A 26,214-nucleotide genomic window follows, 5' to 3' on the forward strand; every position below is an offset into this window, starting at 1 on the left:
ACCAGAAAATTTTTCAAAATGACTCGAAACATTAATCAACTATCAAAATAGTGGCAATTAATTTTGTCGACCAACTAATCGCTTAGTCAACCAGTTGTTGTGGCTCCATAGAAATGCTGTGTTTTGGCATGGCAGTGGTACTATACATGTGCAAAGACATGTTTGTTTTTTCCAAATCAACATTTTACACAATTTGGAATAAACCGTTTTTTTCCATTATTTCCACAGGTTTTAACAAATATCTCTACATGAATGGATAGTTGCAGTGTTGATGCACATCAACTCTCTAGAAAACAGTATTTTTATGACATTTCATGCCTGGACAACACTTCATGAGTACTGTACTGAAGTGTACTTTATTCACACCCCCACACTCAGCACAAACAGGTGCTGAGTGTTTGTGAATGCTTTGTGATTTGGAGACTGTGTTCTTTGTGGTTGAGGTTTTGGGGTATTCTGTTACTTATTTATTTGAATGCAGATGTAGTTGTGCTTTTTGTCTTCTGTTCCTCTCATATCAAGATAAACTGAAGTCCATTTTAATTTATTAAGCAGCAGTTTGATTTTTTTTTTATCATTCTGAATATTGTATAAGCTGTGTTTTGCCACTGGGGAGAGGTTTAAAGCCTGTCAACCTACCACAGTGTTTTAATGATATTTCCATAGCAAAATACTTAAGGGACAAGTTTAGCTTTGTTAAGTTATATTTTTGAAGATTCGCTGTCTTTTATTTTGACTATGGTCTGGTGTCTTTTATCAGAGGGTAGAAGTTTAGAGATGTTGTCTGTGCCTGCTGCTTATTGTCAACTGAATTTTTCCTGATATATCAGAAAGTGATGAGGTGTTATACCAGAGCTGTGTTGAACATGTGCTCTACTACACCGATTGTGAATGTAATGAGTGAAACCACACAGTCCCATGTTGACCTGATCGGTACCATCTATGACATACAAACTCCAATTGTCTTGATAATTAATACTCATAATAAATGTCTTTGTTTTGCTTCCCTTATGTCACAAAGAGCTTGCAAACACATAATATCCATTCAAGAGCTGCATGACTTTCTGTCAGTTCACCTATTTCCTCACGTGGGTCCATGAAGATGCAGGATGACATCACTAAAAAAACTATCCAATCAAGTTACCTGTCAGTCTATGATACTTCAGATTTACAGCTCTTGGTTTGTTTGTAATAGATCTTTTTTTTCCTTTGCACCAAACTAAAGCAGAGGTGTGATATATACAGACTACATGTAAACTTATTTCTTTCACATGAAGCAGCAGCAGCAACAATAACATTAAACAGGAATGTAATGAAGAGAGCCAATGTTCTTGCTCCTGTACACTTAGCTAATGGTCAATTGTGTGTGTGTGTGTGTGTGTTTGTTTGTGTATGTGTGTGTCCTGCTTGCTACTGCTGAAGTCCTTCATCTTGGCCATGGCTCTTATTGACTGTATTGGAGGCTATAAATCATTGTGTATGTGAGTGTGTGTGTGTGTGTGTGTGTGTGTATATATGGCCCAATGCTTCTCTGGATGTGAGCTGCAGCACACAGCAATTTCAGGTCAGGGAGGCAACAGAGCGAGCAGCTTGTGTGTGTGTGTGTGTGTGTGTGTGTGTGTGTGTGTGTGTGTGTGTGTGTCTGATAACCGTGACAGAGCAACAGTAGCCAAAGTGGTAGACGGGCCATTGGACAGGATGTACCTGACTGTCTGTCTGCTTCACACCTTCTTCACACAGCGATGTAAATGCTTTACACACCGGTGCACACTTCAGTCACAGAGACGCGAGACTTGTGCGAACACACACACACACACACACAAACACAAATAAGTATAAGCACACAGAAATGCAATTAAGCAGAGTCCATCAATACAGCAGTGAGTGGTCTTCTTTACATTCTTTGACTTACTTAACCCAACTTGGTAAATCTCTCCATCAGGGTGACGGTGGGTCGAGTACAGATGGTGGTGAACTGTATCTGACATTAACTGCCCTCCATTAACATTTCCCTGAGTGCTACTGCGGTGAGCAATCAAATGGAGCAGTCAAGCAGATGCACTCTGACACACACACACATATAAACACACACAAACACACACACAGACACAGACAAAGGTACAGTCAAATACAAAGCCATCTATGACACTACTGGGGAACAACCGTGTTGATGTTTCAGACTCCCGAATTGCTGCGTGTGGATGTGGGAGTGCAGAAAGGTCTGGAAATAAGCTGTATTAACAGCTGCTATTACTCACTTATAGAAATGTCACTGTCAAAGGTCCAGATCCTGCTGATGATACTGTAGACGTGCATGACTCCCTGCCACACTAGTGATCCATCCGTAAGAGGGACGGCAAGTTCAGGAAATTCAGTATGATCTTTTATTTCATTTTATTCTTTCTTTTACTCTGGCATCACAAAAAAATCATAACAAACTCTGTTTTATGGTATACTGGGGGGACCAGGCAACGCTAAATTTCCTCCATATTATTCTCCTACAGCCTTCTTCTGTCTCTGTTTACCAGCTAATGTTTGGCTAGCATGTCAGTTGCACTTTACTGTCCCTCTATTTAGCCTTTATAAGCAGTATATAAACATTTAATAAATCATAAGACACTAAAATGTATTTATCAGCAGATATAAGGACATTGTAAGTGTTTATTAATGTACAGTATTCAACAACAATTCTAACTTCTCATATATTTCATATAATTACAACTGTGTTTTACTATGTCATTCATTATCTATTTATATGCCAGCATTACAGTTGCATTGTAGTTAAACTGAAAGGGTTATTGGTCACTGTAATCATTCTTCCTGTCCGTGTTTTAGTTTCTTAACTACAAATCATGAATACTTTACGTTTTTTAAATGCATGCTGGAGATTTTTGGATTTATTTTCTTACCGTTCCTGACAGGCTTTGATTTCAATTAATTTCTCTGCAGTATGAAATCCAATTAGCAGGAACTTGAGACTCACAGGAGTTGTATAATCCAGCACAATGAACATATTTGAGTGTCTATACATCCAGTTATGTTTTATTTAGTCAGTAAAACACTTCAAATTATGGTCGGCATTTCAACCCCTTAGCTATGGGGGTACCCCTAGTTTCTGTCAACTTGACTTGCAAACTTCATTGTAATATTATGAAATGGAAACATATGATTGACTTTTTGACAGACCAGTCTTCTAATTCTCTACAGAGGTGCATGCTGTCTCCCCTTCCTGTATATTCTTTTATAACAGGAGTCAGTTTGGACATGGTGCTGTACTAAATGTCATTTGGAGCTACTTGAATGTCACAAGATGGTCAAGACATGGCCAGTGATTTCTGTAAAACATCATTAACTTATGTGTCGGTTTTAACCTTTGGTTTCATAGCACCATGAAGTCAATAACAAAAAAAACACAACACACTTATAACAGAAGAGTCTGACAAAAGGCAAATAATCATCACCCTTTAAATAAAGACTTTGAGTTGTTTCCTTTAGGGGGTACATACTCCCCAGAGCCAGCTGCAACATACAGTATTCAAACATCCCTCAACAAAAATCATTTAATTTGCACTCTAGCACTTAATTTCCATCTTCTGTAGTTACCAGCGTGACACTCCCCGTCTTATTGTCTAATTGTTGTCTTTTTTAAATGTAACTTTCTTCTACTTTTGCTGATTCATGTGTGTGTGTCAGTTTTTGCATGCTACATGCTACATTTCCCATGCAGGACAATAAAGATTGAAATAAGCTGGAAGTTATATTATTGTTATATCATTATATTACAGTATGGTTTGCTAATTGTTTTTCATATTAAATATGTCAATCTTGGTGAGGATACTGAGACACCTTCATTACATGGTTGTTGCTGCAGGATTTAAATGATCAAGAGAAATTCATGCATGTGACATAAAAACTCCAAGATGTGTTTGTTTGCACTGCCTGTGTAGCGAGCCGTTTAAGCACATCTTTAAATTAGTGTAACATTGCAGATTTTATTCCTTAACCTATGGTTTCCTTCTTTGATGCCACGCACTGATTGCTGGAGTGTTTTTTTCTTTACAAGTGGTGCTTTTGCATCAACCATTCAGCAACAGCAGGCACCAAGTCCTTTTTCTATGTACGCCAAACCAGCCATTAGCTTGTGAAGCAGCTGGATTCACGAGATCATGACATCACAAGATCAAACAATAATCCATCTTGTCAGGCTTCAAGTTATTTGCTTCAAATTATACTGCATAACTTGATTGTGTGTGTGTGTGTTGGCACAAGCCCCTCGTGTCTCTGTGACTGAAGTGTGCACCGGTGTGAATGAGGATTCTTGTGTGATCTCGCAAATCCAGCTGCCTTGCAAGGTAAGACGGTGATAGACGGTGACAGACAGATGGTTCATCCAATCACCTGCCAAGTATTTTTTGAAAGTGCCTGCTCTTTTCCAAACAGTTTCCAAGGACGACTTCTCAGATGGAAGAGAAAACAGCCAGGAATGTACAGTCGAAACACAAAGAGTATTTCCATTGCAAACTGGTGTCAAATGTTTGGAGCAGCAAATGTAAAAACATTCAGAAGCTGCCTGAGTGTTGGATCTCTATTGTGTTATTTCAATCTTGTAATAAACAGGAGCAAAAGAGAAATATCTTTATGACAATGTGTCATATTGGTTACTCACAGCTGATGTGTTGGAGTGGACCTGGCGTTCAAATGGCCTGAGGAAAAAAAAAAAAGAGAGTTATAGGAATTGTGGACTACCTGCATTATTTAGTACATAGAAAATTCTTTTTGTCCAAGCACCTGAAGTAGCCTTTCCAGGAGCCTGGAAAGAGTCAGAGAGAGAGAGAGAGAGCAGAAAGCAGGAAAGAGGGGGAGATGAATAGTCAGCAGCATATTTTACAAACTCTCCTCTGCTTCTCCCTCTCTCATGTCCCTTGAGAAGGAAGCTTTTGTATCACCTCTCACAATACTTCACTTACTGTTCTCCCTCTGAAAATAGCACAGATAAAGGCTGAGAGAGAGAGAGAGAGAGTATGTCAGTGAACCTGAACATCCTGCAGATGGACAAAGTGGGTAGATGTGCTTTTCTATCAGTGTGTGTGAGAGCAACTCATAGCGGCCTATATACAGACTGAAAGATGGAAGAGAGAGAAAAATGTATGACAGGGTTGGAGATAGGGCCTAATGAAAAGGAAGTGAGGTGAGCTCAGAGCTAACGCCAAAATAAGATACAGGTAGCAGGTAGAGTTAGCTTTTATGCTTATGTTTTGAGATCCATGAGACATCCATGAGAAACAAGAGTGATTGTGAACCTAATAGTGCTAATACAGGTGATGTTAATAGGTCTCACAAAGGTGTAGACACAACGCAGCAGTCATGAGTCATCATGAAAAGTGTGGGACAGAAATTTGCTATGGAGACATGGAGTGAGTTTAACCAAAAACAGACAAGCAGCTCAAAAATAGCAAACGTGCTTGACATGGGACATTTCGCATTGGTTGGAGAACCGAAAGTACATGAAGGCTGTGGTCGAACGCCCGCTTTACAGCTCGCCAGGGGATTGCACAGCGAGGTCAGAGTGAGGGTGAGGAGTCATCCAATAGGGGTAATTTTCACGAGCTTCTGCATGTTATTGAAATGTTTGATGTAACAGTGGACAAGAAGTTAGCCAAAATGCCAAATACATCCACCATGACATTCAAAATGAGATATTTACTGTAATGGCTGATGTGATATGAAAATAAATAAGTGATGAAGTGAGGGATGCCGAGCAATTTGCTGTTTGGGTAGATGAAAGTAAAGATGCTAGTAAAAAGGAACAGACTTCAGTGATAGCGCAGTATTTGCAGCACCAGTGTCAGAGAAAGTACATGAGGAACTTTTGCATTTCATTCCAGCAGATAGGTTAGACATGGACTCACTACTAGCCAACATCAAGCATAGACTCAGTCAGTGTAATATAGACTTAATTTTTAGTGTGGGTCAGTGCTACAACGGTGCATCGGTAATGTCAGGATATAACAATGGAGTGCAGGAAAAGTTCAGGAAGGAGGTGCCATGGGCAATTTATATACACTGCCATTCAAATAAGCTCAGCTTGGTGTTAGTGGCAGTGAGCATAATGTCAGCACTGCAGCTGAATTTTTTGAGACATTACAAATGTTCTACAAGTTTTTTTCTTGGTCGGTGGTGCATGAACTTCTCATGAAAAAGCAAAAGTTACTTGAGCCAACGGCATAGCACGTGGACTCAAGAAGCTATGTGACACTCGCTGGGCAGTCAAGAAAACTCTCCCATCAATCCGGGCTACCCTGCGTGACATCATCAATTCAAGATGATGTCATGTTGTATCAGCTACAGTCCCCCAAATTTGATCTGGGTTCCGGGCCGAGCCTTCGCTGCCAACCGGTCAAAGCAGATGTCCGCCCACCAAGAGCCGGGTTCTGCTTGAGGTTTCTACCCGTTAAAGGGGAGTTTTTCCTTACCGCTGTCGCCAAGTGCTGCTCATGGGGGAATTGTTGGGTCTCTGTAAATTAAGAGTACGGTCTTGACCTGCTCTATGTGAAAAGTGCCCTGGGATGACTTTTGTTGTGATTTGGCGCTATATAAATAAAAATTGACTGATTGATTGATTGATTGATTGATCTTGTAGTGGCAGATGATCTGGCCCAATGTGTTAAAGCACACAGAGGACAAATGGAAAGAAATCCGAAAGCAAGCAGAAGGCCTGTGCACGAACACAGGAATTGTAACACAGACTTCACTATGTGAAAAAAGGCAGGCTCAAACAGCTTGAAATCTGGAGGGTTTTGTTGTGGAAGCCAAGTTGGAAAGGGTACACTTAGACAGCATGGATGACCTGAGAATGTACTGTTTCTATCCTCTTATAGACAGGTTGTTAATGGAGATGAAATGGTGCTTTTCAACAGAGACAAATGATGTACTGAGAGGTGTGCCAGCCCTAAGCCCCAAACACACATCTTTTCTAGACAATCACTGCATACTGCCCATGGCCCGTTATCATGGAAGCAGTGAGGAAAACTTGTGTGCAAAGCTCTACCAGGCTTATCAACTACTGCAAAGAAAAGACATACTATCACCAACATTTAGGAGTTCCTTTCCCTCGTGAAGCCATACAAAGATGCATTTATAGACTTGTACAAACTCATATGCATATCTCTGACACTTCCCGTCACATCATTAAGTTGTGAGTGCAGTCTTTCTTGACTGTATTGTTTGAAAAACTACTTGAGGAACAGCAGTGGAGACTCTAGAACCAGTAACCTGATACTGTTGGCTATAAACACTTAGAGAACAAGGGCCCTGGACAGTGACAAAATTATTGATGCCTTTGCACTCAACCACAACAACAGGTGCATTGTTCTTTGAAAAAATGTATTTTGAGAGCCATTATATTTCTTTAAAACATATTGTCTGCTGAAAATTAGAAGTATATTATTGTAATATTTAGGAGAAAATTTTGGTTTTTCAGGTATTGGGTCCGAAACTAAAGTACTTGACAAATTCTAACTTTGACCTGATCATAGAAGTAGATGAAAAGTCAGGGTATGACCAAAGTTATTCAAATATACTCTGTGGGAAACATGAACCCCTGTGCTAAATTTCATTGCAATCCATTTAATAGTTTCATTCTGAACACAACCTATTAACCCAATAGTGGTGCAAAATGAAAGGTAGTGGGATCATAAAACTCATTAGGGTTCATTGTCTGGGGATCATGAATGAACCAAATTCTGCTGAAATTAATTGTTTGACATACAAGGACCACTTGAAGAAGTACAGGGATCACCAGTGTCATTAGAAGTCGAATTTCCATCCAATAGTTGAGACATTTCACCCAAAACCAAGACTGTTAACCTCATGGTGGTACTAGAGGAAAAGTCAGGGAAGCAGCCTTCGGGGATCATGCCCACCGGAACAAAATTCCATGACAACCCATCCAATTGTTGTTGAGTCAGTCAGGAACAAAGTGATTGTAGGTGCAATCCTGAGAGCATTGCTGCTAGCATGACAAAAAAAACAACCCCAAAACAAAACATCAGAATAAGTCAAAGTTTTCTCTTTGAGTAACAATGTTCCTGTATCCTTTCCTTCAGCCTTTCAACAATCTTTCCCACTTACAAAAATAGCAATTATTAGACTCCAGAGAGGTAAAAATGGATCTGTATTAATTATAAATGTGCGTAGGCTTTCCCTGAATTGAGCAAGAGGTCATGCTGTTCTGTAACAGAGGTACTGCTCCACTGCATCGGGAATTACGTAGGTTATAAAAAGAGTGGTAGAGTTAAAGGGTAGTTATTTATTGATTACTCAAGTGCAGAAAATGCCCTTAGTACTTCTTTTAAAATAAGGTGCACTCTGAAAGAGATGCATGCAGAGAAAGAAGGTACAGATTCAGAAACTAAAGGCACAATGACATAAAGATTAGAAATGTGAATGCAAGGAGGGAAAAAACCCATCCTGTTAGTCAATTTCTGGATCTTTCCAGAGTCGTTTCTCTTGGCTTCTTATTTTAATGGTAAAAATGAAGGAAAAGACGCTAGCTCTGGCAACTAATCATTAAAATATATCTATGTGCTATTTAAGAACAGCCCTGTGGAGCTTTTTGCTGTCCATAACATCCACTTTCTGTCCCTGTAGGGCATTTGTAAATCCTTGTAATGGTGGAAGGCCATTATAAAAATACGAGTGTTGTAATTATGCAAAGGGTGAGTGGTGGGGAAAAAGAAAGAGAGAAAGAAAAGAAAGAAAAGAAAGAAAAGAAAGACAGAAAGAAAATGAAGAGTGGGCGTGTGAGTGGGGTGGAGGGTTGGTTTGGGAACAAAAGAGGCCTGCTTTCAAGTTGGAGATGAGACGATATGCCAAATGAAACGGTTTTCGCCATGGCCTAACCTGTGGCTGTCTTTCATCTCTAATTTTCTCCTTTTTCTTCTTTTCTTTTTCTTCTGCTGTAGCGACTGGCTCGATTATTAATTTTTACTCTTAACGGCTGAAGCGGCTGCCTCGGTAATAACTTTATTTCAAAGCTGCCACATTTCGCCTTTGAATGCACCTGGCAGCACACTGAAGGTTTGTAATTGATATTTCACTCATCAGTCAGATGTGTTAAGGACTGCGATTAAAAGGTGGGCCTGAGCGGGCTCACATGATTTCTCATGTATTCCAGTTTTTTTAAAACATTACCCAGGTAAGAACTACAAAAATAAAGATGCATAAAACAGCTCATTTTAATCTCTCATTTGGTTAAAGGCATACGATGCAGGATTTTTCAAAAAAAAATAAAAACAAAACAAAATTTATAGACTCATACAAAAATAATCCCTCACAATCTTCACTTATGACCCACTAGAAGTGTGTGGCAGTGTTATTTATCTGCAGAGACTCTGCCCTCTGCCTTTATTTTCTTATTATTTTGCCGTGTTTGGTACGCTTCTGGGCGTCAACCTTTGGGCAGTGGGTGTGTAGCCCCCAGCCAATAACAGCGCACAATGTATGAGGTCAGGACTCGTAGTGTAGCGACAGGGTTACATCACTATCTCCATCTCTCCTCTGCTCTCTGTCTCTTGGATGTATAGGGAGCTGCAGATCTGTGTGTCTGGGACTGAGCTACACACACAGAGAGCAGAGAGGCCACAGCAGACAGGATGAAGCTCTGCATTCACACAAAATCCGGAAATGTGGCACCTTCCTTCAGGGTTGTGTGGAGGTGTGAGTGTGTTTATTTGTTCTTTAGAATGTAACCACTGTGGAAGAATTAGAAAATAACATTTCATCTATCTGATTCACGGCTTTGTTCTCACTAGTGCCACTAAATCTCATTCGCTAGTTGAGCTGGGGAGGAGGGGCCAACTTTGCATGCTGTGTTTTTACAAATACCAACCAACATCTTTACATCTTGTGGTGCATTAGTGGGAAAACTTAAAGGATAAGTCCACGATTTTTCAGGTCTGTCTTAAAACAAAAGTCGGGTGTCCATGTGAACACTGACAGATGTTTTCTCCTGTTCATACCGGCTATTAAAAGATCCCCTTCAAATGTGCTTTCAATGTAAGTGATGGGTGGCCAATTCATATCCCGATTAAACATTGCATGTTTGAGGGCTACGTGGAAAATTAACATTTATAGCAACTTGGAAGCTTTGACACAATGGATAATATAACAAGCTTTTAAAATACAACATATTGTTAAAGGTTTTTTGGCTTTTGATATCTTACAAAAAGGAGTGTGTAGTCAGGTCACTTTTCAAATGTCTATGGTTGCATCTCATTTCCCTTCATTGCATCCACGTTTCCCTCACTTTCATCTCTTCCTTCCTTTCTTAGTTCCTCCCACTAAAGATGCAAGGACAGACGGAAAAGAAGGAAAAGATGGAGGCGGGAGGAAACGAGGAAATATGTTTTTAGAGAAATGAGACGTCCTTTCCTCTGAAGCGTCACGTGAAGCGATGTCCATTTCTGATGACAGCTGCAGCTGATCACAGCTGGATCAGCTGTCACTCAGCTTTAACAGCTATGGCGACTTTTGATGGCATTTGGTTCTGCACACGTGTGCACCCTCCTAATATTAATAAATGTGCACAGTTATCACTGCCAGAGCAGCTGTTTTCTCTCTGCAGTTACCTGTTTGACAAACACCTGCACATGAAGAAAAACCTGCATTCTGTATTTACTGTGTCCTGCTGAGAGGCATATGCACCATTTCTACTAACAATGTGTTTATATTATTCATTAATTATTTGCAATTAATTATTTAATAACCCATAATATGGTCAGGGTGTCTTTTGAACACTGGAAATGATCTATTAGGCTAATATGTAACTCATATCAAACTCGACACTCAGGAATTTTCAGCATCATGTGACTGAATGGAAATGACAATAAATGATGTAAAATAAAAACGTGTTTAAAATGCTGACAGACAGACTCTCCCTGACCTTAACTGTATTCATAATTAAAGTTAATGGGGGAAATAAAATAAATAATAAAACTTTATAATAAATGAAGAAAGTTGTTTATGTTTTTTATGTTGATCACACCAACAATTAACACAGATTCACCATTTTTAAATAGATGGTGAATCACAAAACAAATAAAACTTGAGAGTGATATACTTGAGTTTAATCTGTCTCCACTCAGTGATGTTGTGATGTATCAGATCAGTCTGATCAGCTGCAGCGTCCAATCAATAAGTGATTTTCATTAAGAGGGTGTGTTGACTGGTATAAAACTTCCACAAAGGCTGGTGTTATGTATCCTCACTCATGGCTCCTCAGAGATCCCTCCTTGCCCCTCAGAGCAGAAATAAACACTTTGGGACAGCCTTCATGAGGAGGACTGGAACAACTTCCAGGTCAAGCAAAGATCGAGGAGCAAGGAACGATCAAAAAAGGGAATCAGGATGTATCCCTTAAGTAACAGCTCCACCAAATAGTGTTGGTTTCATTTTAATGAATGTTCAAATGATCCAATATTTCACAATAAATCAAAGATTAGAGAAAAATTCTAAAAACTGAAACAGGTTTGTGTATCAGAACTTCGTTTTTTCTTCTTTCTTCTCCCACTAATTATCTCGCAACCCCCATTGATGCATCAATATTAATAATCCAATAATTTCATATAGAATCATGTTTCAGACGTTGGAACTTAAGTAAAGGATGAGTACTTCTTCCACCACTGAGTCTTGGCTGTTATTGTTAGTGGTTATCATAACATTGTACTCATCAAAATGAGGCAATATCACCACAATGAAGTCAGACAGGGCAAAAACACACAGCCAGACTATGTAAACAACTTCATTTGGAGGCAAAAGTAAAAGATAGCACAACAAATAAGTTCCTAATAATCCATCACTGTACAGGAAAACTTTGCATACGCTAGTGCTTGTAAGTTGAATGAGGAAGTGTGCCTGTTGACTATGATGGATGTTTACAATGGACAGTTTGAGCCATAACTGTACAGTTTGCCTTCATTTTTCTTTAAAATAAGTTTAATAACCGGTTTAAAACCTGCTGTGTTCTGCGTTGCCTTGAACTGAACCTTAAGTACTCCTCATTAACCATCTTGACCTTGCATCTTTACCTATCCTGTGTTTTAACTTTTTAAATCTGCTTCTAAAATTGTTTCTCTTCTTTTAATTTGCATTTTAGTGTTTTTTTTTAATGTTTTAATGCATTATGTAAGGCACTTTGAATTGCCCTTGTGTATGAAATGTGTTGTTTAAATTAACGTGCCTTGCCTTGTCTGATTGTCTGACTGCTTGTGTTTCTTGCAGCGACTGACTGAGATGTTACTGTATTCTCAGATTGCAGCACTTGGTGAGTACAGTGTTTTTCTCACCAATGGAAATTCTCCACAAAGGTATGAAATAAGACTCAGGTTGTTCGAACCCGAAAGTTACTTTTCATACACTATAAGATTTATAATGTCTTACAAATGTAAAGACCTACAGTGAATCAAGGTTGTTGAATATACCATGATGATAAATGATAAATGAAAACATATGTGCTAAGAATTTATTTTCTCACACTGAGTCTTTAAAAAATTCCACACTTTCTATATTGCTCTTTGGAACGGGCTTTTCAAAAGCCTAAACCTCTCCCTTTTAAGATGCCCTGATAAAAGGACGACAAATAATATCCTCCTGACATTTTATCACAAGCAAGCCACTACTGCTACTGCTAGTGAATATAAAATCAGCAATACAACCTTGTTGTCTTGTTTACCCAACATAAATTACCTCAAAGCATCTCCTTGTTAATCAAGCTGAGAACACACAAACATAGATTGTACACGTAAGTGGTACGCACACACACAAACATCTATCTCTAATAAAAGTCTGGCTTCTCACACTTGCAAAGTCAGTCTAAAATATTTTGTCCATAAATGCCTGGGGACCTGGAGCACTTTTCATGTCATATAAAATTTCACACGCTGCCTAAAATCAGTGTAAAAGAGGCTATAAAAAGCCTCATTCAATCACAAAGGAACACTGTGTCCCACAATAACTCACATGGATTGATATGGGATTAATATATACTGTGGTAAGCAGTTTTTTTTATATGTAGTAGAAGCTGAATGAAAAAGAACAAACGACAGACGTGGAATCTTATTACTTCACTGTTTTTACTTTTTCTCTATTCTATAATGACAAGTATATTTCAGCGGGGCCTACAGAACAAAATGTATAGCTGTTATAATGGCATGAACAAAATGAAAGAAAAATTATAATATTTGGAAAATAGTTTTAAAAAAAGAATTGTACTAATTTTAATTGTACTGTCAGTCTTTTTCACATTTGATATGTTGAAGGGTTCTTTCATGACCACAGCTGATCAATTGTCATCTTAATTACAGAGGGTCAAAGCTAATTCTTGAACTTTTCGCTGTTGTTTTCAACTGCATTTCATGGTCTTCCTCAGCAGTTGTAATGGTCAAGTTTCTACATTCTCCATGACAGCTGAGCTAAGTCCATCTGCATCTGCAAGACCATTAGATAAAAGCTCAGAAAAAAGATGGTTAGCGGACCTTCAGTTCCTATGAGTTCCTATAAGGTGTTTTTTGTACCTCTACAAAAAACATTGGACAGATGTCAGGGTGGACGGTAATGTGTCGTGCAGCTGTGTCTGCTGCGTAAATTGGCAAATGTTTGCTACCATTTTCCCCTTTACAATATATGTCAATGTTGTGCTTCCAGTTTGTTACACTGCCTCCAAGTGGCCAAAAAATATATGACTGCTGCTTTAATTGTAGTTAACTCCACAGTTATCATGTTTACATCCTTACAGTTACTTGGTGATACAGAGCAACAATGCCTGTCAGTGTTTCACTACTGAACAGAATGCGTTTGCTGTGCAATCAATAGCTGAAATAAACATGTTTACATTCTGTCATTCACTCTAAAGCGCAGTGAACGTGGTAAGCAGGAGGTTTGTAGTGGAAATGGCTTTGTTCAATGTGTCTTAATGAAATGAAGAATCAACTGAAACGCTGCTTTCCTTCAACTTGACATGTCTTCACAATCAACAATCTCTACCAGCATCAGAAACCTGTAGTATAAAAATCAAGTTGCCCAAGCTAACCAATCACAGTTCTTGTGGTCTCCACATGGTATCTTTGTAGCTGCAGACATGTACAGTAGTTCAAGAGGTGCACATTAGCTGTAGCTATGGCAGCCATGTGTGTATAGGATCTGTTGCTACACCACAAAACCTTAACGGACGACTATAACTTCTCCTTTAACCAATAAATTTTAAGTACCACAACTTAATCAAATCTTATGTCGTGATGACATCATATGGGATAGAAGGTAGAAATGGAAAAGATTCCCATGTTTAGAAATTTGCGAGCATTCACATCACAGGACAACTCAAGGCGGTTATATACACAGGTTGAATGAGGGTTAAAAATATGGTGCATTGACACACTATATCCAGTAAATGTGGGTTCAATGTCTGTGAATGCCTGACTTTGGCTGACGTAAGGATCCCTATTTGGTTGACTTTCAAGCACTTCCATATTATGAAATGCCAAGTCGGACATATCTGTGCATCTCCTAGTAATAATTATGACTTTGTTAATGTGAACGCTATCTATAAGTCACAATCTTGTAATCATGATAATTTCAAAATGATATTACATACATGTGAAGACTATGAAGACTATATGACATCTGAAAAGGATAATCATTTCAGTGTGGTGTAGGAGAGTTTTACCCATTAGCTTCTATGTCAGTCTGTAAAACCTTCATAATCTAAATGCATTTTAAAGGGTAGTCACATTGAAAGATACTGTCAGAACAAAATCAGGGCTAATAGCAGATCTAATGGCAAAAAATTCACCTGTCCCCTCCTCACATCTCTCTTTCCCCCTCACCTCTCTTCCCTACTCATTTCTTTCTCGGGTCCTCTCCTCTCCATTTCCTCCTCTCTGAGAGCAGTGCGGTGACCTGAAGCTTGCAGTGGTGATTGCCTCTGCAGTTCAGTGCGGAGGTCTCATTTCCGAAGCCCCATGACTATTCCTGTAGGTGCGGCTCCACTGTGATTGATGCTTTATAAAACCTTTTTTACAGTTGTGACATTTCAGGGAAAACAAGCAAGGTCTGAACTTTCCATCTGCTGGGTCCACCTGCCTGTACCTCCCCCCTCCACTCGCTACAATCTCTCCCTCGCTTACCTATTTGTTCATTTTTACTTGTTCTTCACCTCTAAACTCTTCTTTCCCCTCAGTGATTTCCTCAGTCTTTCACCTCCCTGTCTTTTTGCCTTTATACTGTATGTCTTCCCATTCTTTCAGCTTTCCTTCAGTCCTTAGATTTTATATACACATCACTTAGAAATAGCAAAATTGTCAGTCAGTAAATATATCCGTTAGGATTCTAGCATTGATCTGTACCGATCTGAATTTATACTGGCTGCTCTGTGTCACATCTACATTCCTTGTTCTTTCTTCATCTCAATAAAGAAATGAAATCCACTCTCTCTCTGTTTGCACATATGATGAGCTTTGTTTTGCTGTGGTGGTTTTATTTGCATCTGGTTGTTTTAGCTGTTTATTTGAACAGTTTGCATATACATTTGTACAGTATGTACAGTATGCATATACATTTTTTTCTGCCATTTGCTCATTTGTGAGCATTGTATCACATTGTATAACATTGTATCTCCTCTGGAGTGAAATATGCTATATAGATAATATTAATTTTTACTTTGCTTTTGTTATTCTGCTATGGGGCATTTGCCTGGCAAGGTGGACTATAGTCTACATTCCTGCTGTCTGCTCAGGTGTGTTTAGGTTGAGCCAATTTGACCATTGGACAGTTTGTGCAGTTCGTGTTTATTCACCACAAACAGCTAATGCATCGACCAATGACCAATCAATTCATATCAGGGTTATCGTAAATAATATTTTCTGACTTGCAAATGGAGGTCAACATTCAAGTCGATCCAAAACTCAGATATCTCCAACTTGGCACTTAGTAATACAAAAGTGGCTGAAAACCAAACAAATATGGATACCCCATGTCAACCAAACTCCATTGTTCAAAGCGATTAAACCCAAATTTTGAGTTTTATGACATGCAAGCATTCGCTTGCATGTCATAAATATGGCATCATCTAAATCTTTCCCATTTCTACCATCCACCCCATTTGACATGAACAACTACTTTAGACCAGGGGTGGCCCAACCATGTGTCATGCAAACCAATCACCTCAACAGGAGATTTTGCTGAAGGAGTTAGTTAGAATGAAAACCAACAGAAACTTCTCTGTGGCATATGTGGTATAAACATTAGCTATAGCTAGCTTGCAACATATGCACTGTGCATTAAGATGCTTTGGAGAATTCACTTTTTTGCCACTGTGCATGGCCCTTGGATGATCTAATGGCCCAAGCATCTGTGCAATATCATATTTGCAACCTGTAAATGCAAATGCAACTCACAAAGGGAGTTGAGCTTGTAATGTTTGTGTTTTGCAAGCTGGTTTGGAAAAAGTCAGACTGGGGAATCAGCAGGCTCATGACATTTGGTTGACTATTTGTTTCTGAGCTCATTAATCTTTGTAAGAGTTATTCCTTGCCGTTTTCTGACCTGGTACACAACTCACTGAGCATGATGTCATAGATGCTCAGCCCATAAACAGACAGACACAGACATTTGAGTGACAGTACTGCTAAACCTTCCTGTCCTACCTAGTTTCACCAGGTATGATCCAAAAAACCTTTGAACTAAAAACCAGACCTTCCAAAGGGATGGTGGCAGGTTTCAATTCAAGCTCAAGTGACTGAAGCTTGTATCACACCCTCCTGTCAAAAGTTTGGACACACTTTCTCATTCAAGTGAATTGGAAGGTGTGTCCAAACTTTTGACTGTTACTGTATGTCCATATGGTCATACATTATGGCATGTGTAACATGCCTGCAGTGCTTCAGTGCTTTATGAATCATGTTGCAAGTAGATTGGATGACTGAGCAGCTGACCTTTATGCAAGGTAATGTACAGTGATACATGGTCCCAGTATGTCCAGCAGATCAGTGCACTGCTGAATAGCTTAGCATGAGTGGGTTTGACATTTGGTTCATCTGGCCATGTATATTTGCTAAGACCATATAACGACGATACGATATAGCAAAATTGTAAGTTAAAGTGAAGTAGGCGTTAAGATTGTGACTGTCAAGCACTATCTGCCACACACTGCCAAGAAGAGGTTTATGTGCTTTCTGGGTATGGTTGGTTAGAGCTCATGTAAGAACTTCTCACCAATAGTGTTGTGAATGGAGATCCCCCTCCATTCCACAGCCTGCCCATCCTGACCTCGCCTCAGTTTCTATTACACCCCTAACCATGCATAAAGGGGGGAGCTCTCTTTGATGTTCCTCCAAATTTCTTGTTGGAAATATTCTTGTAACCCCTTTTCACCCACATAGTCCCAGCAACTAAGGAGTGCCAGATACTAAATTCATGAACTACCTTTAGCCCATATTTGCATTTATAATGCATCTTAAGAGCTAGGATGAAGCATTGTACTGTAACACAATGCTACATCGCAGCTGCACAGGGTGTGGAACAAGCATGTGGTCACCACTAGATGGTGCATGCTTATTTGCCTGAGTGCAGTTACTCTTTCAGCTATTATGTTGTTCTTTGTAATTTATTGTTGCACAACTGTCCTGTTTTGAAGAATGATGGACAGGAGACAGGGAAGACATCAGGAAGGTAAGACACCAAGTAAAATCTGCTGATGTGTTGTGGTTATGTATGGTTTTAGTGTGTAACCAAATTTGATCACCTTGGTATTTGTAACTGTTTTTGGAGTAATTGATCTTTAACTTACAGTACTCTATTGTGATTGGATGACTGTTACTACATGGTTTGATTAACAACCATCCTTGGTTCTGGAGGGTGGCTCGTTCACCCTTCCCAGAAGTCTACGAAGCTCTTTGGATCCACTACTACATCCTTATATCAATTTGATCATTTATTTGATATTATATGTTTTACAGCCAAGAAGAGCCCAAGCATCATTGAAAAGGTTGTAGCTTTCATTTAAATCACATTTGCCTGCATGTTGTATGTATAACATGTTTCTGGATTTTCATTCTGTAAGCAGTAAGCATTCTGTAACTGCAACTTTTACAGAACAGTGGTCAACTTTCAAATAAGACAATGACAAATTGCCAGCACATTTAAGTAGGGAAGAGCAAATTTGAAAGAGGCTTTGTTGTTTTTTTTAGCCTGCCGGCCATTGTACCTTTCCCCCTTGGGAAGTGACTACGTCCTTGCTTTTGGTCTTTAGCTTTGGGCCTTTCAAACAAGGTCACAGACATTTTGATTCATTTTTCAAAATATTAAGAATTGAAAAATAATGATTTTGCAGTATAGGAGTTTTCAAGGTTTTCATAACATCATGTTTTTAGTTCTCCAAATTTGAAAGTCCCCGGGTATTTCAAACTGACTCATGTAATTTTGATTACTGCATTCTATTTTCAAAGGCATGGAGGGACTCCCAAAAGTTGACATACAAATAATGGTAATATATTTGCTCATTAACGGGAGAAGAGGGGCATATTTAGGGGTCAAACCTGAAGGGCTAAAATCCTAATGGTTTTGTGCTGTTTTATTATTATCATTTTTCTTCAGAAATGTTTGTGCAAATTCCTGTGAGATGGTAAATGTGATAGACAAGAAACATGATCCCAATGGACCAGATGGTGGTGTTAAAACAACAAACTTTACATTTTGGCCCATGACTTTTGAACTATAAGTCTCACAAACAAATTCTTTTTTTCCCTGGGTTCCAGTCCTGAGTCATGAAGGTGATGCTGTTTTCTTCTCCAGCATGCCGATGGGAGGCTGGCATGCTAGACGGCTACTATTATAGTGAAAGAAAAAGTATGGACACTGGTATATATATTAACTGTCCTTTCATTCAAAAAGTCATACAAGAAAGCAAAGGAAGTACATTTAATAAAGCCCTCGCGGGCGGGAGTGGATGAACCCATTTAAAGAGTAACTGCCCGTACAGGATACTCCAAGAAGTAAAGCGAATGTGCCAGCAAGGAGGCAGGGATCATTTCATTGGTCTACACTACACCTGGTATTCTATTGGTTGGGGGATTATGACAGGATTGTCACACAAAAAATACGAGAGCAGAGGAGAAATCTGAGAGCAGACGTTTCACGATCGCACAGAAGCAGCCTGAGTGCGAGGAGAAGGGCTGAGGCTTAAGCAGGAAATCAGTGCAAGCAATAATATATCTGAGGGCAAGCAGACAGTTTGAACAGAAGCAGAGCAAATCTAAGTGCAAGCAAGGGTTTGAGGGAACTCATAAAAAATCTGAACATGAAATCAATAAATCATGCTCTCAAATTGGAAGACCACGCTCTTGAATAAAGATAGGAAAAAAGCCACATACCATTGGGCCAATCATCACAAAACTTGCCTGATATGTCCACATAAGTACCTGAAACATACCATGAAGTTTTAATTCAAATCAACCACTAGGGGGCACTACAAATCCAAAAAATGGGTGTGGCATAACACAAATAAAACTATAAATCAGAAATTGTTTGTCCATTATGAAATTCACAGGATATGTTTCATAACAACGTTGAACCATGTGTGTAAAACTATTTTGAAGTTGCTCAATAGGGGGCGCCACCAGTTCCAAACACGTGCATGGGCCTGGCGCAAATTTGGCCTTAAAGCAAAGACAGTTTGTCAGTTTGTGTTGGCTTGAATCCCAGAATCGCTGCTTTGCAGCTACATTTTATAGATTTTTGTTTTACCACTTTATTTTTCAGTGGGAGATTACAGTGGAATATGGTCTTCTTGTTGTCACCTTGTTTTAGCCTACAGTTTAGAGCGTAAAATCAGTCTTAAGTAACCACACTTGTCCCAACCCCCACACAACCCACTGTCATACAGACGGCTAGCTTTCTGTAGCACTACTAGCTATGTTTCCAAGGGGACTTAAGTGCTGGCAGAACACCCATGTGGTTTTGTGTGTGCGTATGTGTGTCGGAGTGTGAACATATGTCACTGCCATGCTGCCAGTTCTAGGTAGTAAATTCTCCATCATGACTATCAGTATGATTAAATAGAGGTACCTAGCCACATCCATCATGACACATAATCACTGAGAAGGTCACATAGGTCATGGACTAGGGGAGGAAGCTAATGGAGTAGGTGCATTCAGAGTGAGTGTATTACCGTATAACCACATGTTGTGTATATTAAATAAAAGCTCTTACATTTAATTAGACCTAAACCAGACACTGAATATATCACCAGTTCCTTTCCTGTTAATGCTCATTATGTCAACCCAGTGACTTACAAGATGCTGACAATAACCATGAAACTATATACTATTAATTGTAAAACAATTTCCCTTGGCACGAATCAGTTGCTTATAAGAGTTCATGATGCTGTCAAAGTTCAAGTGCATCAAACATCCTCACTTTAAACTCCTCTGCTAGCTAGTACAAGCTAAAAATATTTTTTTCAATCAACCTGCTGGCAATGTGTCCCTCATTGTTAACTCTCTCCTTGTAAAACTTCATCTGGACTTATGCTTACCAGGCTACACTGTATGTAAACTCTTAAGTTCCAGCGAGCTACCATGTACCTCCCCAGCGCTGTGGCTGCACGTTGGTGCTCTGGTGACTATGGTAATAACAGGGAAGAATGCGTGTTTTCAATTTGAGTGTTTGTTTTTTGCCAGTGTCAAGTCTGCAATTTTCTGCTTTTCAGTAACAACATATTTTGTGCTCTAACAGAGCCACCTCCATTGCAAACATTCTGCTTACCGTAGCTGTTGGTCTCTTGCCACATGGTGTGTTCAGACAGAACACGTAGCGAATTTTCACCTTATATCATTCGCATGTATTTGACTGCTAGACTTTGTTTTTTCACCCCTCAGTCAAAATACCAACTGTACATTAGCTGTAAGTTAGCTAGCAATGGATGCACAGACCTTGTCTGTGGGAGTTTGTCTGTGTTTGAGTTCAGTTCAGCCTGTGACTGAACTCAGAACTCACCAGAAACTCTGGATTTTTCTGTTATTTCCCTCTAGTTTCTCTCCTTTTCCCTCTCGTCTCTCTATGTTTATGAAGCAGATTCATAAAGCTCCAGGATATGTGCGATTTTTTCACTCAAGTTGAAACACTGTCAACTTGTGCGGATGTGTATCCACGTCGCCGCCCAGGGAAAATTTTCGTCTATCCACGTCTTTGCATTGACTTATTGTAATTGCATTGTATTTAAAATTCGCTTCTGTTTCTGTCTGAACACCCTGCTAATTGTTCATCTAAGTGAATGATAGAATGTAAACATGGTTACTTTATATAACGTATACAATCGATGCATCTAGACTCAGTAGCTATGCCAAAGGATATTGTACACTCAAAAATTACGCTATATGTTGGGGCTGCGGTGGCCATGGAGGTAGTGCAGGGAACCTCAGAAAAACTGTAACTGGTCATCTTGGATTGTTGATGTTGGTGGAAATTGTCGATAGTGAAGACAACATACCAAGTGGAGAAAAGCTCAGGGATATTTCTTTTTTAAGTAACCCGCAGCATGTTTTGTGATCTAGCAAAGCCATCACCAACACCAACCCTCTGCTCACCATAGTCATCTATCTCCGTCACAAAGTGAAGGAAAGCGTGTTATATTGATTACTGTCAGGTAAATACTTAAAGCGTGATATGGCATGGTGTACACCAATTAAAAAATGGCAGGAGTGCCATACATGAATCCAACTTTAATCATAGATAGTGGCTAAATTGGTACAATGATAGAAAAATAGAGAATAACACAAGGATCAGGAAAGGAATGGGTAAGGCTCTTAAACCCTGGAAAGCTACAATGAAAATGTGAGTGTTAAATTAGATTTTGATATTGCTTTGGTTGCAATACAATCTCATCCAACCACCAAAGATTGATCATTAAATGTTTCTAGTTTCTTTTGAAAAACCTTCCACCGAATACTCCTAAAGTGTCTGGAAGCAGCATCTCAGGGTCTATTAATAGGCTTGTCCAAGTGCCCCATCTGGACCATCTTAAGAACAGGTGACATGGCACATGGAGGTCAGCGTTGTGAATTCATGCATACTGTTAACACTTCTGTCCCGGAGAAGAGACACATTTTCAAGACGTGACTGTTGTGTGACCTGCAGTGGCAGTCACAATGTAAAGTCCCCCTACATCTCTTAAGTGCATGTGATTAAGTATGCTCCTCAGGGTGTGATTCTGTGGTAGAGGTGCAGGATGTACTCAACATGCCCTTTACACATGAACACACCCTTAAACAGTTCCTGAACTGATAACCAAATACAGAGCACTAAATCAGAATGAACTCTGAATATTCTTGTCACTGGACTGTGTGGCGTTGATTTGTGGATGTGAAAAATGTTGTTAGAACATCACCGAGAGACAAATCCAGCTGCTTCACCCATAATGTGAATAGTGACACTACCAAAGGCAACTTTAGGTAGGTACACTATAAGGTTTTGGCACGCATTGTTTTGTTGTAAACAAGGTTGCCCTAAATTATAGAATTCACTAACGACTAACTGATGTAGTCCTTCTAGATTAAAGTGCCAAGGAGTCATGGAGAAAAGCCAAGGTGTTGCATTCTGGCACTTTAAAAATAGACATTGTGATTTTCTACAGTGATCCAGTCACTAAGGATGTTTCTATACCTAATTGGTTTACAGCTGCTATTTCCAATCATAAAGAGCTGTAAACAGTGTTCAAAAATGCAATTATAGGACACAAAGATAGAGAAGCCAGCAATAATAAGTCCTTTTCTAAAGGAGATGACCCTGAACTCTCATTTCATTTCATTAGGACACAGGTTCCCCGCCTTTTTGGCTTTTGACCCTTATATGCCAAGCTACAGCTTCTCACAGATCCTTTGACACAAATTGCATACTGTATGCCTGTGAGATGTGAGCGCTTTAACCAAAATGTGATATTTCATTCCTAGATTGCTTCATTTTAATACTCTTTACACCTTGTTGATACTGGCCTTGAAACTAAAGCAACAGCAGCTGCAGTCCTCCACACGCTGTATGCGTTCTTCCACTTTACTGCTGTGCACTAGAGCTGTTTTGGCAGCGCTCCCAGCCCAATTCACAGTCAATGTAGTTAACACAAGTCAGAAATAGTGTAAAATACACTTTGGGTCGTATATGAAGGGCAAGCTGTCAAGCAGCAGGTGCAGCTGTATTCAAGGCACTACCAACCACCAAGGACACCTACCGAGTCTTGTCCCTGGTATTATCTGTCAGAGAGTAGTATTTTTTTTTTTTTGAAATCACCTTAGTAGGAGTTAACATTCAATTGTGCAGAAAGGTTGTTTCTGACACTTTTTACAATCAAGTTTGACTGCTTTTAACAAAAAAAAAATATCACTGAAGTCCCTCTCCTCTCAAAAATATGTTTTTCCTCTTGTTCCTTCAGTTGGATGTTTCAGCTTCACTGTGCAGAATGATGTATGTGCAGAGTTTGATACTAGAAGGATGTTTTTACATTTATCTACTGAGGAAGGAAAGTTTCTCTGTGTTCGTCTTAAATCTGACTTTAAGTCGCGTACCTACAAGCATGATTTGTGACATCAGAACTAGTTTGGAGCCGATCCAGGACCAGTATAGAATTTACATAACTGTAATGTGGGAACTTGAATCCTCCAGAGCACATACACTGAGAATAGACGCATTTTTAAAAAATTAAACATATTTGCACATTTATAAATTCTGGATATTTTAATGAGGTAGAAAGAGAAGATGCCATTTTAAGGAAGACATAAGTTATTATTCCAAGCAAAAGATTTTTACATGTCCTAAAACATGTTTGGAGAAGGTCTTTCAATTAAAACAAAATAGAAGAATATATATATATATATATATATATATATATATATATTCAGTTCAAGAGGTAAAACTCACCATCATTTCAGATTTTAAAAAAAAAAGAAAAAACTTTTTGTGCAGCAGAAATGGGAATTTCTTTTTAATTAAATTGTTGTTCATCCCGAGACCACTCAGATTTATCTCACAACCCTTGGGTGGTTTCAAACCCCCAAGTTGGGAATCACATATTCATCTGCAGATCAGTAATCACACACATCCCTATATTAAATTACTGCTCTGCAAAGCTTATCCTTACTTATTTGCTTGGTTTAGTTTCTCAGATAACACAGCAGCTGCTACATTTGTTGGCAGTTTTGCAGATTTTCTAAACCAGAGCAGTGTGAATGAACATTATAAAATATTCAAATAAGACAGTACACACACGAGAACCACAAAAGGCACTTTGTCCACGTGCTCAGGGCTCTGGACAGGGAAGGAAGTCCCAATTACAAGAAGCTATGAATTATGGTTTGATTATGTCATGAATTTTAAGTTTCTCTGGATGAGAGATTTTTCATTTTCTGTACAAGATTTGAAACACTAAAGCTTTTGGTCCTGCTACATGTGCTGCCCTTCAGTCGCATGATAAGCAATAGTGTAAGGTTTACATACCAGAGCGATAGATAGAGCACAGAAAGAGGAAAAAGCGTAAGAGATCTGGACAAGAAAGTGAAAGAGACTGTCTCTCCCTCACCTCTTTATTATTAACTCCCAGGTAGAGTGAATGAAATTTAGATTAGCCTTTACGCTTGACCTGATAACTCCCAATGACATAAAACAGATTGTAGCTGCAAGATAAGAGGAGGGTGCAGGTAGAAAGACAGAGGAGAGGAACGGAAAAGAGAGAGAAAATGAAGAATGTGGATGAATGAGGGGAGGAAGGCAATGTTTTGTAACAACTGTGAGTAGCAAAAATAGGGTAGTGAGAAAAAAAAAGAAAAGAGGTGGAGAGGAAGATGAAGAGATAGTGAGAGTGAGGGAGAGATAAACAGACAGGAAGGGAGATTAGCAGAAATGGATGATGGGAGTGTTGATGGGATTAAATATGTGCATGAGGTAGAGGGAGAGACAGATGCCATGAGGTGACCGCCCCTCCCCTCTGTCCTCGGAGGAACATGCTTTCACAGTGTAGTATGTTACTCCCACACACACACACACACACACACACACACACACACACACACACACACACACACACACAAACAGTGACGTCAAACATGGAGGACACACATTTTCATTTGTTTTTCTGCTCAGATGACATGTACACATTGTAATCAAACAAACTGTACGCAACACACGCAAAAATCCACACAATATGGAATGTACGCACACACGTAGACAATCATACACATGTTAAACCTGAAGAATCTCTTACAATGATCAACTACAGTTTGCATGATTTGACTAAGAATCATATAGTATTGAAATCGCAGTACATGACTGAATTGCCAGTGACACTCCACTATAGGCCACCACTAATCACCAAGATAAATACATCGCTCCTGTAGCCAGGTGCACGGAGCATGCTGAGATGCATCTGAAAGAAATTAACAGTTACTAGAAGCTAGCCGAAGAGGGAACCAAGATCCCACCTGGAATAGCATCGAAGTACATTTTTTTGTGATAGTAGATATGTAATTTACGCTTGCTTCCACACCTGTAGTTTGGTTAATTTGGTCCAGACCAGGGTAAAAAATATACATTGTTGTCAGTGCAACATGGACCTATGTTGGGAAATCAAATTCTGGTGACAGACAGCAGGTTAATCCACACTTTACAGAACAAAATATGTTTATGTATTTTCTCTGTTGTCATAATTTACTCATCAAGAGATAATTACAAAAATGCTGCACCTGCTGCTCTCCCCAGCTCCAGGACTTGTACTGAGTTTGACTATTGTTGCAATATCTCAGTAAGTTTAATGTTAAATGTTAATGTTGATTGTGATACCTTACCTGTTAGCACAATTTAGCTAACATAGCTAAAGTTAGCTAGTACTGTTAGTACAGACATAGGTACTGTGTGGTTGCTACAGTTTACTGACTTGAATAACTGCTAAAATACATGATGGACACAAGCTCAACACACCACTGTTGCATTCATCAAATTACACTCACATGTTACTATAGTTACTAAATGATCTTGCATAAATAATTTGTTGCTGATACAATTCACTTATAAGATTGCTTCCTTGACGGCTATAGGATGGATTAAATGAGTTACGCTTTTGGTCAATTTTTCTTTCACACCAACTGCACCAGAGTCTGCAAGCAAACAGTCCGGTTGCTTGGC

General features: G+C 39.2%; 1 protein-coding gene across 4 annotated transcripts in view; it reads right to left on the reverse strand.

Annotated features, from left to right (window-relative positions):
- LOC137188328 (inactive N-acetylated-alpha-linked acidic dipeptidase-like protein 2) overlaps nucleotides 1–26,214 on the reverse strand; it is a 581,495-nt gene that overhangs the window by 464,535 nt on the left and 90,746 nt on the right. For all 4 annotated transcript variants that reach the window (XM_067597950.1, XM_067597951.1, XM_067597952.1 and 1 more), the window contains one exon: nucleotides 4,667–4,703. The gene's annotated coding sequence lies outside the window, so the exon portion shown is untranslated. The remainder of the gene's footprint in view (nucleotides 1–4,666; nucleotides 4,704–26,214) is intronic.

This window comes from Thunnus thynnus, chromosome 8 (assembly GCF_963924715.1).
Source record: "Thunnus thynnus chromosome 8, fThuThy2.1, whole genome shotgun sequence".
NCBI classification, from domain to species: domain Eukaryota; kingdom Metazoa; phylum Chordata; class Actinopteri; order Scombriformes; family Scombridae; genus Thunnus; species Thunnus thynnus.